At 46.1% G+C, this 18221-nt stretch overlaps 1 protein-coding gene across 21 annotated transcripts in view; it reads left to right on the top strand.

The window, feature by feature from the left end:
- The window catches only part of phldb1 (pleckstrin homology like domain family B member 1), a 229072-nt gene that overhangs the window by 36841 nt on the left and 174010 nt on the right, over positions 1–18221 (top strand). The window lies entirely within an intron of this gene.

The raw sequence follows: 18221 nt of genomic DNA, 5'->3' as shown, positions 1-18221 counted from the left end.
ATGAAAACGTGGCATATAAGTACGTTGAAGAATTATTCAGGGCAACAAATTCTCAGTTGCTGTTGTACGATGTTGAGAAAATAGGTGGCGATTCAAGGGGCAACATAAACAGCAATAAGACAGAGCATGCAGATGGGTTCATTGAATAACTATCAAATATGAATGGAGATGAGAAGGAATTTCTTTAGCCTGAGGGTGGTGAATCTGAGGAATTCATTGCCACTGTCGGCTGTGGAGGCCAATCATTGGGCATTTTTAAAGCGGAGATTATTGGTGTGTTATAGATTAGGAAGGATTCAAAGGTTATGGGGAGAAGGCAGGAGAATGGTATTGAGAAAGAAAAGTAGATCAGTCGTGATTGAATGGTGGAGTAGACTCGATGGGCCGAATGGCCTAATTCTGCCCCTATGTCTTATGGTGTTATGGTCTGAGTAGCTGGCACTGGAGTAATGGAATGTTTATCCTCTTGTGTTTATTATAGCCTAAATTAGGATAGGTGTGTATTGACAAACTGACACCACTGTGGATTAGAGAGTTACTAACACGTGGCCAAATTGGGAAATTGGAAAAATGACAAACAGCATTCGATGAAGGTGCCCACAAAGACTTCCTGAAGAAGCTGTGGTTCCCCTACTTGTGTGAGCTCAAACCTGACGATCCAGTGTTCAGTCGATCTGTGTCTCTCCTGCAGTCTGCGAAGGTTGGTCCGCCCTGTTTCGACTAATGCAATCAACTCGACGTGCACAAACGGAAGATCAAATAGAACGAGTTGTCCAACAACTTTAGGCTGTGCACACCACATGAATGTAGAAGAAGCGTCTCTCCCTCCGCTCTTCACTAATCGTTCTCCTGTTGTAGCTCTGATGAGCACATGGTAACACTCACTGTCCTGCCCCCTCGTGTGCCTGCCTTTACACTGGGACATTTTACTACATCCAGGCACCATTTGTTGCTATTATTTACCAAGTTGTGTTGCTGCCATGTTTGGAAATGGATTCCAAATGGCTGGCCACGCCTCAGTAATCTACACGGGTGGCCCCCGAAATGCAAATGAATTGTAGACAAGCATTTCAAGGTTTCCCTTTGTAAGTATTTGCATTAGCAGAAGTTCTTCATTGAGTTATTTGTCTGTATCCTTAAACACAGCTTAAGGATAAGGGGGAAATCCTTTAAAACCGAGATGAGAAGAACTTTTTTCACACAGAGAGTGGTGAATCTCTGGAACTCCCTGCCACAGAGGGTAGTCGAGGCCAGTTCATTGGCTATATTTAAGAGGGAGTTAGATGTGGCCCTTGTGGCTAAGGGGATCAGAGGGTATGGAGAGAAGGCAGGTACGGGATACTGAGTTGGATGATCAGCCATGATCATATTGAATGGCGGTGCAGGCTCGAAGGGCCGAATGGCCTACTCCTGCACCTAATTTCTATGTTTCTATGTTTCTATGTTTCTGTAAGGAGCAACAAAAACTCTTACATTTATGAAATTCCGTTTCGTGACCGAGGATCACCGAGTACTTTACAGGCAAAGGATGTGTTTCAATTGCCATTAATATTGCAGTGTCAGACACATCACAGTCGTGGTACGGGATCTCAAACCAAAACATTAACTATCCCTTTGGCTCCACAGACGCTGCCTGACCTGCTGAGTTCTTCCAGCAGGTTGTTCTTTTAGTGCCAGATTACAGCATGCTCTAGTTCATAAATTCATAAGTGATAGGAGCAGAATTAGGCCATTCGGCCCATCAGGCCTATTCCGCCTTTCAAGCATGGCTGATCTATCTTTCCCTCCCAACCCCATTCTCCTGCCTGCTCCCCATCACCCCCTGGCTGCGAGTGTCAGCATAGCAGTCGAGTTGTGCAGAATAGGTTTCTACAAACAGAGACATAAGTACTTTTTAAAATGTTCCTCTCACTTGGGCGGCTGCTCAGCCCATTGGGTCGCTGCCAGCTTTCAGAACAAGCAATTCATTCCATTCACCCACTCCTTTCTCACAGTGACCTTCACCTCCCCCATCATCCTCCTGCCACCCACCTCCACCAGAGACCAGTGGCTGCGGCCAGTTGACCTCTGCACCCGCTGCTGTGATGTGGGAGTGAATCAGTGCATCTGGTGGACACCCACGCACGCTGTCATCGGGAGAAGGCACCAAGTCTTTACGGTTAGCACCAGAGGCCAGGGTTGAGCCTGGGTCATGATAACTGGCCGACAGCAGCAATAACACCACAAGCCAAATGGACAAATCATCTGGTTTACTCATTCTCATGAGGATTCAGGGGCAGTTTCTTCCCAGCTGTTATCAGGCAACTGAACCGTCCTATCATAACCAGCGAGCAGTCCTTAACTGTTCAAGAAGGAACTGCAGATGCTGGAGAATCGAAGGTGGACAAAGCTGCTGGCGGGTGCGGCAGCATCTATGGAGCGAAGGAAATAGGCAACGTTTTGGGTCGAAACCCTTCTTCAGCAGTGCTTAACTATCATCTACCTCATTGGGGACCATCACACAATCTTTGATTGGACTTTACTGGTTTAACCTTGCACTAAACGTTATTCCCTGAACATGTATATCTACACTGTGGACGGCTCGATTGTAATCATGTATTGTCATTCTGTGTTTTTCACTGTACCTCGGTACACGTGACAATAAACTAAATTGAACTGAGCTGATTCATATTATCCAGACCACAGTTCTCCCCTTCCCCTCCTTTGCATCGGATCATTTACATACACCATTAATATCCCACACAGATCTTTCTTTGTATTCCACTGAATCCCACTCTGGAAACACATGTGTAATATCCTGGCTGATATTGCAGATGGTTTTTTCCGGTGAGGGATTTGAACTCTCTGCCTCTGAAGCAAGACAATGCTTCTCACTCAGTGTAATGCTGCCTGGAGAACAAACTTCCTTTTCTTCCCCTCAAACCAAAATAATCATTTGTGAAATCAGCTCCACACGAAGAGTGGTGGGCGTATGGAACGAGCTGCCAGGGGAGGTAGTTGAGGCTGGGACTATCCCAACGTTTAAGAAACAGTTAGACAAGTACATAGATAGGACAGGTTTAGAGGGATATGGACCAAGCGCAAGGAGGTGGGACTAGTGTAGCTGGGACATGTTGGCTGGTGTGGGCAAGATGGGCTGAAGGGCCTGTTTCCATACTGTATCACTCTATGACTAGTGTAGCTGGGACATGTTGGCCGGTGTGGGCAAGATGGGCTGAAGGGCCTGTTTCCACACTGTATCACTCTATGACTAGTGTAGCTGGGACATGTTGGCCAGTGTGGGCAAGATGGGCTGAAGGGCCTGTTTCCACACTGTATCACTCTATGACTCATGACTCTCAGCTTCTTGAACAAGACCTCTCCGTTTACATGTCTGATGAACAAAGACCATCCACGTGCCGTATGTTGGCCGGGGTGATAGACTCAGATATGCTGCACTAGTCCATCAAGTTCCCAACATCAGCTGGCCTTCTGCTCCTCAACGACGTCCCATCCTCCGCAGAATTTAAAGCCACACTGACAAAACACAAAAACCACAATCTCTAAATATTCCTCTCCCTCCTCAACCTACACAGAGAACTCAAAGCCCTGGCTCTGTAATCTATCCATACAATAATGATTTCTCCAGCCCCTCCATGTGCAGTGTTTCTGCTCCGAGCTGACACTATTAGTGAGGAGCTGCTGATTTTGTAACGATGTTTGTGTAGCGCTGGAACTCGAGTCTGTTTAGCAGAAATATTTGTGCAATGTTGCCAGGAAAGTACGGGCTACTTGAAAGGATTGGAAGGCAGGGCTGCAGATGCAGTCGACATGCCTTGAATTCCACTAATGCTGAGAAATCAAATGAGTTTTGAATGGTGGGTGCCTATGAATAGCCCTCAGTTTGTGGTTGCCATTGCTATAAAAGTCATGTACTCCAGACATCAGCAACACTCTGGGCCGTTTCTGTGAAAAGGGGATTGTACGAAAGGGCAATCGAACGTTCCTCAAAGCAGCCTCTGTGTGTGTGTGTGTGTGTTTGTGCAAAATCCCTCTGTTCTGAAACATTCCTGCCCCAGCACCTCGTCCTAATCCTCTCTGTTTTGTCATTCGATCTCTTCTCATTCAACGGGCGCATGGTGGTGCAGCGGTAGAGTTGCTGCTTTACTGCGCCACTGACCCGTGTTCGATCCTGACAACGGGTGCTGACCTGCGTGGGTTTTCTCCGGGTGGTCGGGTTTCATTCCACTCTCCGAAGACGTACAGGTTTGTAGGTTAATCGGCTTGGTGTAATTGTACAATGTCCCTAGTGTGTGTAGGATAGTGTTAGTGTGCGGGGATCGCTGGTCGGCACCGACCCAGTGGGCCGAAGGGCCTGTTTCAGCACTGTATCTCTAAACTAAACAGGTTTATGTCTCAGCTCTTTCACCACCTGCAATAACTCCAAAAGGAGATGATCCAGACATAATCACATTTAGTTTAGAGATACAGAATGTAAACAGGCCCTTCGGCCCACCGAGTCCACACTGACCATCGACCATCGACCACCATTCACATTTCTATCCCACTTTCTCATCCACTCCCTACACACCAGGAGCAATTAACAGAGGGCCAATTAACCTACAAACCCGCACGTCTTTGGCCCGTGGGAGGAAACTGGAGCAAACCCCCATGGTCACAGAGAGAACGTGCAAACTCCACACAGCCAGCAACCGAGGTCAGAATGGAACCCTGGTCTCTGGCGCTGTGAGGCAGCAGCTCTACCCGCTGTGTCGCTGTGCTGCCCTTTAAAACAGGATGGTCCACGAACTGGGTCTAAGCTGGACAACCCAATGCCTCGCAGGTGATGACTCACTTCCTGTCTGCTAGAATTTCTTGTTTAGTTAATTTGGAGCTAATGTTGCAGTTATGGTCCAAGGATAAGTAGGAGGTGGTGGCTGAGAGTTGAAGAAGTAAGTTAGTAAGTAAGTAAGTTTATTGGCCAAGTATTCACATACAAGGAATTTGCCTTGGTGCTCCGCCCACAAGTAACAACATGACATACAGTGACAGTTACGAATGACTCAGAAAACACTAAACATTAATAATAATAATAATAAAACATTAATGATAAAACACCATTGATCAAGCATGTGAACCAACAAAATACCAGACCAAAGGGAGGCTACAGGTTTTTGGCTGTTGAGTAGAGCAACTACTCGTGGATAAAAACTGTGTTTAAGTCTGGCTGTGGCAGCTTTGTCAGTCCGGAGTCGCCTTCCAGAGAGAAGTGATTCAAACAGATTGTGTCCAGGGTGAGAGGGGTCAGAGGTGATCTTGCCCGCTTGCTTCCTGGCCCTTGCGGTGTACAGTTCATCAATGGAAGGAAGGTTGCAGCCAATAATCTTCAAAGGGTCTCGACCCAAATCACCGCCCATTCTTTCTCTCCAGAGACGCTGCCTGTCCCGCTGAGTTACTCCAGCTTTTTGTATGTATCTTTAGTTTAGAGATGACACCAGGGGCTGGTTAGTGTATAAGGTTAGTGTGCGGGGATTACAGGTCAGCGTTGACTCGCTGGGCCGAAGGGCCTGTTTTCCACACTGTATCCCCAAACTAATCTAAACGAATAGCTACCACTAACATCGCTAAGAACGAGCGAACAGTGTACCAAAAGGTCCTCATTCACAGAGCCAGTGTATGTAGTCAGCCACAGGGCTACAGGCGTGTGCATTACTCGAGACTGTTAATACAGTGCATAGGTGGAGAGAATTAACAATGAAATAATCAGATAATCACACCTCAGTGAGTGAAATTTGTCACCAGTTGTGACAATCAATTAGCACAGATGGAGGTCACAATCCTCAGCTTGGTTTCTGTTAGCAGGTTATAAAATAATCAAAAACGCTGCTCTCAGATGATGTTTAAGAAATAACTGCAGATGCTGGAAAAATCTAAGGTGGACAAAAAATGCTGGAGAAACTCAGCGGGTGAGGCAGCATCTATGGAGCGAAGGAAATAGGTGATGTTTCGGGTTGAGGTCTCATCCGCTGAATTTCTCCAGCATTTTTGTCTACCTCTGACCTGCTGTGATTGTTTGTTTAATTTAACAGCTGGAATACTGGGCAGGTTAGTGGTCTTTTCAATGGATGAGTGTAAGATGAAGGATGTCAGACATCCAGTTTGACTCACACTCCAAAGACGTACAGGTTCGTGGGTTAATTGGCTTGGTGTAAGTGTAAAACAGTCCCTAGTGTGTGTAGGGTAGTGTGAATGTGTGGGGATCGCTGGCCATTGCAGTCCCGGTGGATCGAAGGGCCTGTTTTCACGCTGTATCTCTAAACTAAACTAAGCTAAAAACTATCTAAAAGCCTCTTAAACACGACTATCGTATCTGTGTGCATAAACGGATTACACCTCACATCAACTTTGAACTTTGACAATCTCAATTTAAAGTTGAGCCCTCTAGTCATTGATGACTCTATCAGGTAGTTCTTTTCTCCTTTCTACAATACACAGCCTCAGACAATTCAGATGTTCCTAACTTCTGATAAAATGGCGACTATTTTTACTGTTCCTCTCATTTATAGGCTTCTACATCGGTGGAATTGTCAGTGTTTACCTGCCATATCATCCTGTTTCCTCCGCACCTTACCCTGCCCTGGGCCGCCAGTGGGCCTCGAGGCTTTGCTGATGTTAGTTATGTCCCTATGGGGAGGGTTCGGGAAACACATATCCTGCCCGCTCTATATTAAACTTCCTGTGAGGCTCCGATGTATAAAAATATCCATCCTTCCCATCCTGGCTACACCGACTAACGAAGATGCGTAGGGCGGCACGGTGGCGCAGCGGGTAGAACTGCTGCCTCACAGCGCCAGAGATCCAAGCTCAATCCTGACTGCGGACGCTGTTTGTATGGAGTTTGTATGTTGTCCCCGTGACCTTCTCCGGGAGCTCCGGTTTCCTCCCACACTCCAAAGACGTGTGGGTTTGTAGGTTACTTGGCTTGGTATAATTGTAAATTGTCCCTAGTGTGTGTAGGATAGTGCTAGGGTATGGGATCGCTAGTTGGGGCACAATTCTCTACCCGGTCTAAAAGCTCTCTCTAGCTCCCCTGCGATGTAGCGCCTGCCGTACAGAGTCTTGTCGAATGCCTTGGTGAATGAAGGGTGGTCACTGTTGCAACACACTAACATTAGCAGGCGGTCTGGGACATAGCTGCATGAATAACCAGCCAAAGATGTTTTTGTCATGTTGATCAGTGGAACGTTGGTATGGATGGCCACAATTCACTGATGGCTAACATGCCAGACAAGCAAGGAGTTAGGTGTGCCACTGTGTTCAGGTGATTGTATTAGATAATCCAGTGAGAGGATGATATGGAGGTTCCAGGGCACAGCTTTCCCTGTATCAACCTAGACCCACCGTTGCGTTTTCACCCTGCGATGGTGGCGAGGTCAGTACCCGTGATGGACTGGGCTGTGTTCACCACATTTGCTCTCATCTTTTCACACAGAGAGTGGTGAATCTGTGGAATTCTCTGCCACAGAAGGTAGTTGAGGCCACAGTTCATTGGCTATATTTAAGAGGGAGTTAGATGTGGCCCTTGTGGCTAAAGGGATCAGGGGGTATGGAGAGAAGGCAGGTACGGGATATTGAGTTGGATGATCAGCCATGATCATATTGAATGGCGGTGCAGGCTCGAAGGGCCGAATGGCCTACTCCTGCACCTATTTTTCTGTTTCTATGTTTCTATGTCTTTGCTCCTGGGCGTTCGAGTAGCTGACGCAGGATGTGATGCAACCGGTCAACACACTCTCTACTCTACACCTGTGGAAGTCCACTAGGGCAATAATAATTTGCATTGACGGAGTGCTCTGAATGAGTGAGCATTCCTGTGGTGCCGGTAATCTAACTCAATCTGACATTGATCGCTTTAACGAGTGGTCTGAGTGGAACAGGAAAGCTGTGAGTGGAGCAGGAAAGAGAGAGGCAAGGATGATTTACAGCAACTCTTCAACTACTAGATAGTCGGCCCCTTCTCAAGTCTAATGCTGGTTAGTAATAACTCGTGTTCAACCATGCTAGAAAATCTTTAGTTCCCCATTTCTAATAATTTGCCAACCACGCTGTGGTTAGTGTGGCCGGACACGATAATGTGATGGTGAGTGAACAAGTCATCCATGTGGGTTGACGTGCCCCCCTGCTCTTGTACCATGTGCGTCAGTGTGTGGGTGCACACACGTGGCTTGGCCTCTGCTGGTTGTTAGGTTAACTAGCTACTGTAAACTATGTACAGGAATGATTACGTTAACATATGATCAGTGTTTGAGGGCACTGGGCCTCCACTGGCTGGAGTTTAGAAGGATGAGGGGAAACAACATTGAAACTTAGGTTATAGTAAGTTACGTTATAGAAAACCTGATTGATGAGAAGACTCTGAGAGATAGTATGGGATTCGATAGGCTGAGTGGCCTTCTTCTACAATGTTATAAAAAACACAAGAACAGGGGCATGATTTAATTGGAGATGTGCAGAGGAGGTTTACGTTGGGTCACAAGGTGGAGGCTGAGGGAGGACTTGGTAGACGTCTACAGAATGATGGGGATAGATAGAGTTATTTCTCCTCTCAGCAGAGGTGTCTAACACCAGAGGATCTAGGCTGAGGGTGAGGGAGTAAAGGGTTGAGAGATGATCTGAGGAAGAGTTGAGTGGGATTGGCATGCGTTACCCAGGTGGGCAGGGGAGGCAGTAGCTGCCTCAACACTGAAGAGGTTTCTGGACAAGCTCTTCAATCACCAGGGCATCGAAAGCCATGGACCAAGTGGTGGAAAATGTGATGTGGAGATGAATGCATGATGGCTACATGGAGACAGCGTGCCAAAGGCCTGGTTTCTTTCCTGCATCTCCATGACTCTACTATATGGAGCCCAGCTCCCAACGTGATGTCTAGGCTGACTTCCTTAGGGGACAAGAGTCCCCACTAGACTGGGAATGAAATAGGTTAGAGGCCTTAAAGGACACAGAGTACTGGAGTAACTCAGCGGGTCAGGCAGCATCTCTGGAGAGCATGTATAAGTCACGTTTCACAGAGTGCTGGAGTAACTCAGCGGGTCAGGCAGCATCTCTGGAGAGCATGGATAGGTGACATTTCAGGTCGCGACCCTTCTAGATCGCTAACGGCAGGTACTCGGGAAGACTCGTGAAGATTTTTCAACATGATGAAAAATGTCCACGAGAGCCCCAAGTCCCGACGAGTGGCCATTACCGTAAATCTCCGAGTTCGAATCAGGGCAAACCCGGGAGAGCTCTTAGAATGAACTCGTACCGGGGAACAGGGCTTTAAAGCAGACAATACATAAAATACGGACAACACATATGACTATATATTTATGACTGAAACAAGAAATTATTATTCACCAGTAATGACTGGTCAGCATAAAATTCAAAAAAAAAAGATTAACAAAAGATTCTCTCAGTCAACATGCTCAATGCACACAGAGTGATAAAAGGAACTTTATTACAAATTCTAGCAAATGGCATAAGTAGCAGTGGAAAATATCAGATAAAGGGAGGCTTGTGTGAGCAGAGACCAGGCTCTGTACAGAGTTGGAAAATATAACAACCTCATCGGCCGTCTCTCTCTCTCTCTCTCTCTCTCTCTCTCTCTCTCTCTCTCTCTCTCTCTCTCTGGGGATAAAGCTATTTTAATATGAAAGGAGTTGCACCCTTTAGCATTTAGGCTGAGGCCGTCTTGTTGACTGTTGTGGTCAATGCTGATGCAACGGCAGATATTTTTCAAGAAAGCCGTGCTTTTATGTAGTGCTTGAAAGCCGTGCTTTTACACGTCGTTCTTACGACCTTGGAACGACTTGCGGCCAATTGAAATATTTTGAAGTGTCTAGCAATGAACGAGAAAAGTGTTCAGGTGATAGTATTGGAGAATCCAGCAAGAGGATGGGACGGAGGTTCCAGGGCCCAGCTTTCCCTGTATCAAGCTACACGCACTGTTGCGTTTTCACCATTAATTTGTGACAGGGTCGTGTATTGGCCAGCACTTTGTCCATTGTGTCCCTGGAAGGGAAAAGCACACAACACAGGCGGCACCCCCCCACTTACTGGAGAACGTGCCTCTGCAAATGGGCAGCATGGTGGCACAGCGGTAGAGTTGCTGCCTCACAGCGCCAGAGGCCCGGGTTCGATCCTGACTACGGGTGCTGTCTGTACGTTCTCCCCGTGACCTGCGTGGGTTTTCTCCGGGTGCTCCGGTTTCCTTCCACATTCCAAAGACGTGCAGGTTTGTAGGTTAATTGGCTTCGGTATAATTGTAAATTGTTCCTAGTGAGCGTTGGGTAGTGTTAGTGTGCGGGGATTGCAGGTCAGCGCGCGCTCAGTGGCCGGAAGGGCCTGTTTCTGCGCTGTATCTCTACAGTAAACTAAACTAAACTAAATGTAGATGCAGGAATGATGGCAGAGGGGTGGGGAAGACTGGTCAGACAGACCCGGACAAACAGAGGTGGAACAGTATGTAGAGAAGGCATTTTCCTTGTGAAATGGTGACTTCAGAGATCTTCCGTGGTTGCACCAAGTGCTCGGGGTTGCCAGCAAGACCAGTGTAAGAGATGGCCACACACAAGTGCAGTGTACAAGTTCAAGTGAGTTTATTGTCATGTGTCCCTGTATAGGACAATGAAATTCTTGCTTTGCTTAAGCACACAGAAAATAGTAGGCATTGACTACAAAACAGATAAATGTGTCCATATACCATGATATAAATATATACGCACATGAATAAATAAACTGGTAGTGCAAATAACAGAAAGTGGTTGTTAATAATCAGAGTTTTGTCCGAGCCAGGTTTAATAGCCTGATGGCTGAGGGGAAGTAGCTATTCCTGAACCTGGTTGTTGCAGTCTTCAGGCTCCTGTACCTTCTACCTGAAGGTAGCAGGGAGATGAGTGTGTGGCCAGGATGGTGTGGGTCTTTGATGATACTGCCAGCCTTTTTGAGGCAGCGACTGCGATAAATCCCCTCGATGGAAGGAAGGTCAGAGCCGATGATGGACTGGGCAGTGTTTACTACTTTTTGTAGTCTTTTCCTCTCCAGGGCGCTCAAATTGCCGAACCAAGCCAACGTGTAACCGGTCAGCATGCTCTCGACTGTAGCAGGGCAGGGCTGAAGGTCTCCTGGTTGGGTTGTTCCTGGGTCTGGCCAAACTGGCTATTCGCGAGTTACAGAGCCAGGCGGAAGAGGGCTCTCCCCGAGCCGGCTGCTCGCCCCTTTTCCGGGGTTATGTCCGTGCCCGGGTGGCGTTAGAGACGGACTACGTGCTGCGCATGGGCACCCTGGGGGCATTTCTGGGACCGCTGGGCACTGCGGGGGGTTGAGTGTATCCTGGACAAGGATTGTAATATAGTTGTTTTAATAGTTTACTTCGTATATTTGTTTTGTTTTGTACTATGGTGGTGGGTTCTGTTTTGTTTTATTGTGTTGTAAATACTGTTTTAATGTTTAAATAAATATTTTTGATTTAAAAGAAAGTGCAGTGTAGCAAGGCAACAAATGTCTGACGCCACTCTGCTCAGCCCTGTACAACGTTCTCCTGCCTTACCCATCAACTCTGTAATGAGTCTACCTAGCCAACATGTTACCGGCAAGCTGTGGTGATTTTTGTGTCTACCTACAAGTGTCCAATCGCTTGTCTCTGGGACATGTGTAGCAACACATGGTTTGAGGAAAATCAGTGAGATGATGGGAAGGCTGAATGGCCTCCTTCACTGCTGTAGGAAAGTAAGGAAAATGTTGAAAGAGAATATTCAGTTCAGATGAAACTCCTCTGGAAGTCAGTTTGCAGTTGAGAAAACGTGGACAATGCAGGAAAGGTTCATTTGTAAGTGTAACGGTTGGAGTCACCAATGAAACTGCAAGTGGTGCGGGGGGGCATTCTGGTAACGATTGCAGTTTGAATGTTGGCCTATTTAGGAGAAGCAGAGCGGGGGAACAAGACCTGTTGTTTTACATCCCGTCAGGCTGGGACTCACGCTTGAGTTGGCCGCTGGGTTTTAGCATTGCTGCAGATGTGATTTCTGGGAGTCCTGCTGTAGTCAGGGATCGGGTTGCACCTCTATCCCCGCCGGTCCTCATACCCAGAAATAGGCACGGTTTTGCTCCAGGCCAGATGAGGTCTATTTTTATTTGCACTGCACAGTTCCTTTCAGCCGTTGAGAAGGAATTTCCATTCCGCAGTTTGGGCAGAGTCTAAACTGGGCTCAACAATGGAGACTCTGTTCACATAAATGCACACGTCCAACTTTTCATGTTCCTATGTTTCTCCCAAACTGTGTGTTCTTTAAGGGGTTTGAAAATGTGAAGTAGACAAGTGGCATGTGTTCAGGAGACTGAGTGTCCATTGATCAGATCCTGAAGTTTACCTTAGAGATGCAGCGTGGAATTTTAGACCGCAGAGTCCACGCCGACCATCGATCGCCCGTTCTATATTACCGCACTTTCCCACCCACTCCCGACACGTTAGAGGCAATTTTACACAAAGACCAATTTACCTACAAAACTGCACGTCTTTGGGACTTGAGAGGAAATCGGAGAACCCGGAGGAAACTAGCGCTATCACAGGGAGAAGGTGCAAACTCCACACAGACAGCACCCGAGGTCAGGATCGTACCCGGGACTCTGGCACTGTGAGGCAGCACCTCTATCAGCTGTGTTTATTGTCCTATTTATTGAAGATTGAAAACTTTCCCCAATACTAGTGCAAACTTGATAAAGCTGATTAAAAACAGAAGATGCTGGAGAGATATGCGAAAAATCCCAACTAGGTGATTTTTTATGACTAGTTTGTCGCCACATGTTCACCGGTAGTTGCCGCGAGTTGTCTCCTCAGTCGCGCAAAAAGCCGTAGCATCTTTCTGGTTGCCGCTAAATTTTCAACGTTGAAACATTTTCCGGCGACAGTGGGTTTGACGCCAATGAGCGTAGCTTCACTTCTCCTGACGTAGGCGCTGTCGTAGGTCGTCACGCCGGTTTTTCGGCGACCTGCTATGACTATGACAGTCGCCGGCAGTTGCCTAAAAGAAAATCGGCAAGTGGGACAGGCCCATTAGCAGGTCAGGCTGGAAAGAGAAACTAGAGTTCATGTTTTGGATTGAAGACCCATTGTCAAAACCAGCAGTTGCCAACATTCTCTTTTTATTTCAGATTCCCCGCATCTGCAGTTTTAAAATTTCTCATGAGATGTAACGGGATCTAGGTACTGGATATGGCATCAATGCTTCATACTCGCGTAACAAAATAGATTGTCTTTGGTAGCATTTACGGGGAAGCCACAAGAGCAGTAGCTTGCCCGTGTGTAGTTCACTGTACATTCGCGGAAGGACATTCTTGCTATTGAGGGAGTGCAGCGTAGGTTTACAAGGTTAATTCCCGGGATGGCGGGACTGTCATATGCTGAGAGAATGGAGCAGCTGGGCTTGTACACTCTGGAGTTTAGAAGGATGAGTGGGATTCTAATTGAAACATATAAGATTGTTAAGGGCTTGGACTCACTAGAGGCAGGAAACATGTTCCCGATTTGGGGGGAGTCCAGAACACAGTTTAAGAATAAGGAGTAAGCCATTTAGAACGGAGACGAGGAAACACTTTTTCTCACAGAGAGTTGTGAGTCTGTGGAATTCTCTGCCTCAGTGGGCGGTGGAGGCAGGTCCTCTGGATGCTTTCAAGTGAGAGCTAGATAGGGCTCTTAAAGATAGCGGAGTCAGGGGATATGGGGAGAAGGCAGGAACGGGGTACTGATTGGGGATGATCAGCCATGATCACATTGAATGGCGGTGCTGGCTTGAAGGGCCGAATGGCCTGCTCCTGCAACTATTGTCTATTGTCTATTGTACACAACTGACACACCCATACTCACTAGTGGGCGGCCACTGAATACGCTGGAAGCAAGGAGAGGAAGTTAGAGATGAATCTCTGCCAGTGGAGTTTGCTGTTGGAAAGATAATGCACACTCTTGGATATACTTTTCTCTTTTCTTGATCAGTGTCCCAGACGAAAATTGTTATTCTAGATCTGAGACAAGATTGCTTTTTTGGCAGCTCTGTAAGGTGGAGGCCACATGGTGCTTGTATACAGATCAGACCTGAGGGGCAGAATGGCCTGCTCTTGTTAATCCCATCTGATTAGTATAGTGTCAGGGGTTATGGGGAGAAGGCAGGAGAATGGGGTTGAGAGGGAAAGATGGAGCAACGATGATTGAATGGCGAATTAGACTTGATGGGCTGAATGGCCTAATTCTGCTCCTGTGACAAATAAACCTATGAACATACATCTCCAGTTGGACCTGACTGGATTGTTTACACTGGAGAAATCCACCACAAAATGGTGTACAGTGGAGATAGTTACTCAGATATATGTGACTAATGGTATTGGCACTGGCTTTGGCTTGTTAGTGTACAGAGATATAATGGTCTTGACCCAAAACATCATCCATTCTTACTCTCCAGAGATGCTACCTGTCCCGCTGAGTTACTCCAGCATTTTGTGTTCACCTTCAATTTATTTTATTTTTTTTTTAAATAAATTTTTATTTATTAGAAGCAAATGTACAAAAATAGAACCAACGGCATATAAAAGGACACAGTTATTGTACAGCTTCAATTTTAACTTTTTAGCTTTAGAAAAGCAAGAAAGAGAAGAAGTGAGATGTGCAAAGACAGAATCCCTAGACTACCAAAGTAGTGTCGCCAAAGAGTGAATAATAGAAAGAAAGAAGAGAGGAATGGAAAAAAAATAAAAGGACAAAAAGAAAAAGAGAAAAAAGTGGTGATATACCTGCCTCACATCCCTCCCCACCCACCCCACCTCACCCAACCCGTAATTAGATTTAAATCCAAAGTTGTGTTGTGCCATACTATCCAAGTAATAAATCAATTTACACAAACCAATTCACATCCCAGCATAGTTCAGTTAAAATATATAAATACGCAGATGACACAACCATCTCATCTCGAACAATAATGAAACAGAATACCGCACTCAAACACACAAAGCAGTCACTTGGTGCACAGATAATAACCACTTACTCAACACATCAAAAACACACGCTCATCATTGATCTCAGATGTAAGGCACAACCCAAGATCCCCCTACTCATCTCAGGAGAACCCATATCCACCACTGACTCATTCAAATTTCTTGGCACTCACATAAGCAATAACCTCAAATGGAAAATTAATTCAAATCACATCTACAAAAAAGCCAACCAAAGACTCTTCTTCCTCCGCCAGCTCAAGAAGTTTAGAGTAAGGAAACACCTCCTAATCCGATTCTACACAGCCATCATCCAAAGCATGCTCACTTCATCAATTACAGTCTGGTTCAGCAGTTTAGACACTCACTCCCATAATAAATTACAGCGCATAGTTAACAAAGCATCCAAAATCATCAGCACTCCCCTTCCATCAATAGAATCACTCCATCACAAACGGTCCGTGTCAAGGGTGAAGAAAATCATCTCTGATCCGTCCCACCCAGCTCACCACATCTTCCACCTGCTGCCATCAGGAAGGCGCTACAGCTCACTGCCCGCCAAGACATCTCGATTTAAAAACAGTTTTTACCCACACGCAATCCGAATTCTGAACACACTATGACAACAGCACATATCCTCCCCATGCATGTACTGTATATTGTATGATGTTGTGTTTTATGTTATGTTTGACGGGAATCAGCCTACCTTGTAACATCCTGTACTGAACCTGAATTCCACCATCTTGACTGTGTGGTCATTAAATAATCTAATCTAATCTAATCTAATGAATGGTGTCCATGTCTTCGAAAAATGATCTGGTTTTTCTGCCAAGACAAGTCTAATATTTTCAAGATGTAGCATCTCGGACGAGTTTATAATCCGAATCTTAAGAGTACAGACTTCCACCTTCAATTTAAACCAGCATCTGCAGTTCTTTCCTACACACAATATAATGAAACACTTTGTTTAGGTGGTATGCAGTCAAATGATAACATATTAGAGCATAATCCAGCCTCACACACACAAGTACAGGCAGTGCACACAAGAAGACCAGAGTGCAGAATAAAGTGTTACAGCTAAATTAAAGTGCAGATAGAAAAATGCAAGGGTAGGTAGGTTGGAAGATCGGAGCATTGAGAGGGAGAGATAGATCAGCAATGATTGAACGGTAGAGTAGGCTTGGTGGGCAGAATGGCCTAATTCTTCTCCTAGAATTTATGAATGTTGGGGTATTCAGAGGGAGGTTGATCGGTACGTGTAAGGGAATCGATAATGCAGAAACTGATTCAGAAAGAGAAGATAGACACAAAATGCTGGAGTAACTCAGAGGGACAGGCAGCATCTCTGGAGGAAAGGAATGGGTGACGTTTCGGGTCGAGACCCTTCTTCAGACTGATGTCAGGGAAGAGGGAGATAGATAAGGAAAGGTAAGGTGTGAAACCAGGACAAAGGGGATTGAGATCAAGGAATAACATCAAGTCAAGTCAAGTTTATTCGTCACATACACGTACGAGATGTGCAGTGAAATGAAAAGTGGCAATGCTCGCGGACTTTGTGCAAAACGACAAACAAACAAACAACCAAACAAACTACAAACAGAATGGAACAGAATCACATATTTTCTTACATATTAAATATTGTGGGCGGAAGGAAAAAGGGGAAAATAAATAAATAAATAAATAGATCATTGCTAGCTGGGAGAAGGTGACAACAAACCAAACAAATATAAAATGTACTCAGAGACAAATGTACTCTGGAGGCAAAGTCATTGGGTATTTTAAAGGCAGAGATTGACAGATTGTTGATTATGGGTTTGAAAGGCTACGGGGGAAGGCAGGAGAATGGGGTTGAGAGAGGAAAGATAGATCAATGATTGAATGGTGGAGTGGACTTGATGGGCCAAATGGCCTCATTCTGCTCCTATGAACCTAGGTATTTATTGCGGTCTTGGGCATGGCTGCTGTCAAACCAAGCGATCAAGCATTGGGATAGGATGCCATGACGTGGATCGGGTGTGTGTATATCTTGCGGTGTAGGTTCATAGAGCTGCGGGAGGGATGAGCAGCTTTACAGTGCAGCCATGGTATTGAAGTGATGTGTACCTAGTTGGCACACTGCCCATCTCTGGGGATTGATCGGACTGATGGGGAATAATTGGATTAATTAGTTGTGAAACGCTGCCCATCCGACTGTAATTATTTAACATAAAATCACAGTGATTAGGGCTGATGTTTCCTGTCTGCTGCTTGGTGCAGGATCAGTGAATTGGCCCAATGTGACAGAGGGGCTTTTGTACACATAGCCTGAATATCCTTAAGTGCTTTGCAGCCAATTAAGTATTTTTGGTGTGGTTATACAGATAATAGCTTGGTGCATCATGTAAGGAGGCTCTTCGGCCCAACTAGTCCATGCCGACCAAGTGCTCCATCTGCTCTGGTCCCACCCACCAGCGTTTGGCCCATGTTGGAAACTCAGCTGCTACACTTGTACATAGCAGGCTCCCGTGAAGTCACCGGCTCTCCAGTGACGTGTGGGAAGGAACTGCAGATGCTGGTTTACGCAAAATGCTGGAGTAACCCAGCGGGACAGGCAGCATCTCTGGAGAGAAGGAATGGGTGACGTTTCGGGTCGAGACCCTTCCTTAGACTGAGAGTCGGGGGAGGTTTCCTTTCATATCTCGAGTTTTCCTCAGCCCTGACTCTCAATCAGAAGAAGGGCCTCGACCCAAAACGCCACCTATTCCTGTTCTCCAGAGATGCTGCCTGGCCCGCTGAGTTACTCCAGCTTTTTGTGTCTATCTTCTATTTTTCAGTGAGGGATATGGGTGGGCATGGGGATAATAGTGGCCAGATCACTGGGATAAGATTTCCTGGTCAAGGAGGCACAGCTAGATGTCTTGATGTTTGCTCAGTAGTGTACACACATGGCCTTGCCTCACAGGCTCATGCAGGAAATGGCATCTCTATCCGTGGCCTTCTTTGGTGCAAAGCCTTGACCTGCCCTCTTAAGTAGATGTCAATTATCACACAGCATAGTTAGAAGAACAAGGCAGTCTCTATGTTTTGTTTAATTTAGATAAACACACATACAGTGGGGAAACTGGCCCTTTGCCCACCGATTCCGCGCCTACCTAAGACCCCTGTACACCAACACTATCCCACGCACATTAGGGGCAATTTGCAATTTTTACCGGTCAATTAACCTACAAACCTGCACGTCTTTGGAG

This window comes from Amblyraja radiata, chromosome 33 (assembly GCF_010909765.2).
Source record: "Amblyraja radiata isolate CabotCenter1 chromosome 33, sAmbRad1.1.pri, whole genome shotgun sequence".
Taxonomy (NCBI): domain Eukaryota; kingdom Metazoa; phylum Chordata; class Chondrichthyes; order Rajiformes; family Rajidae; genus Amblyraja; species Amblyraja radiata.
Note: the sequence above shows the minus strand (reverse complement) of the source record. Positions and strands in the feature narration are given on the sequence as shown.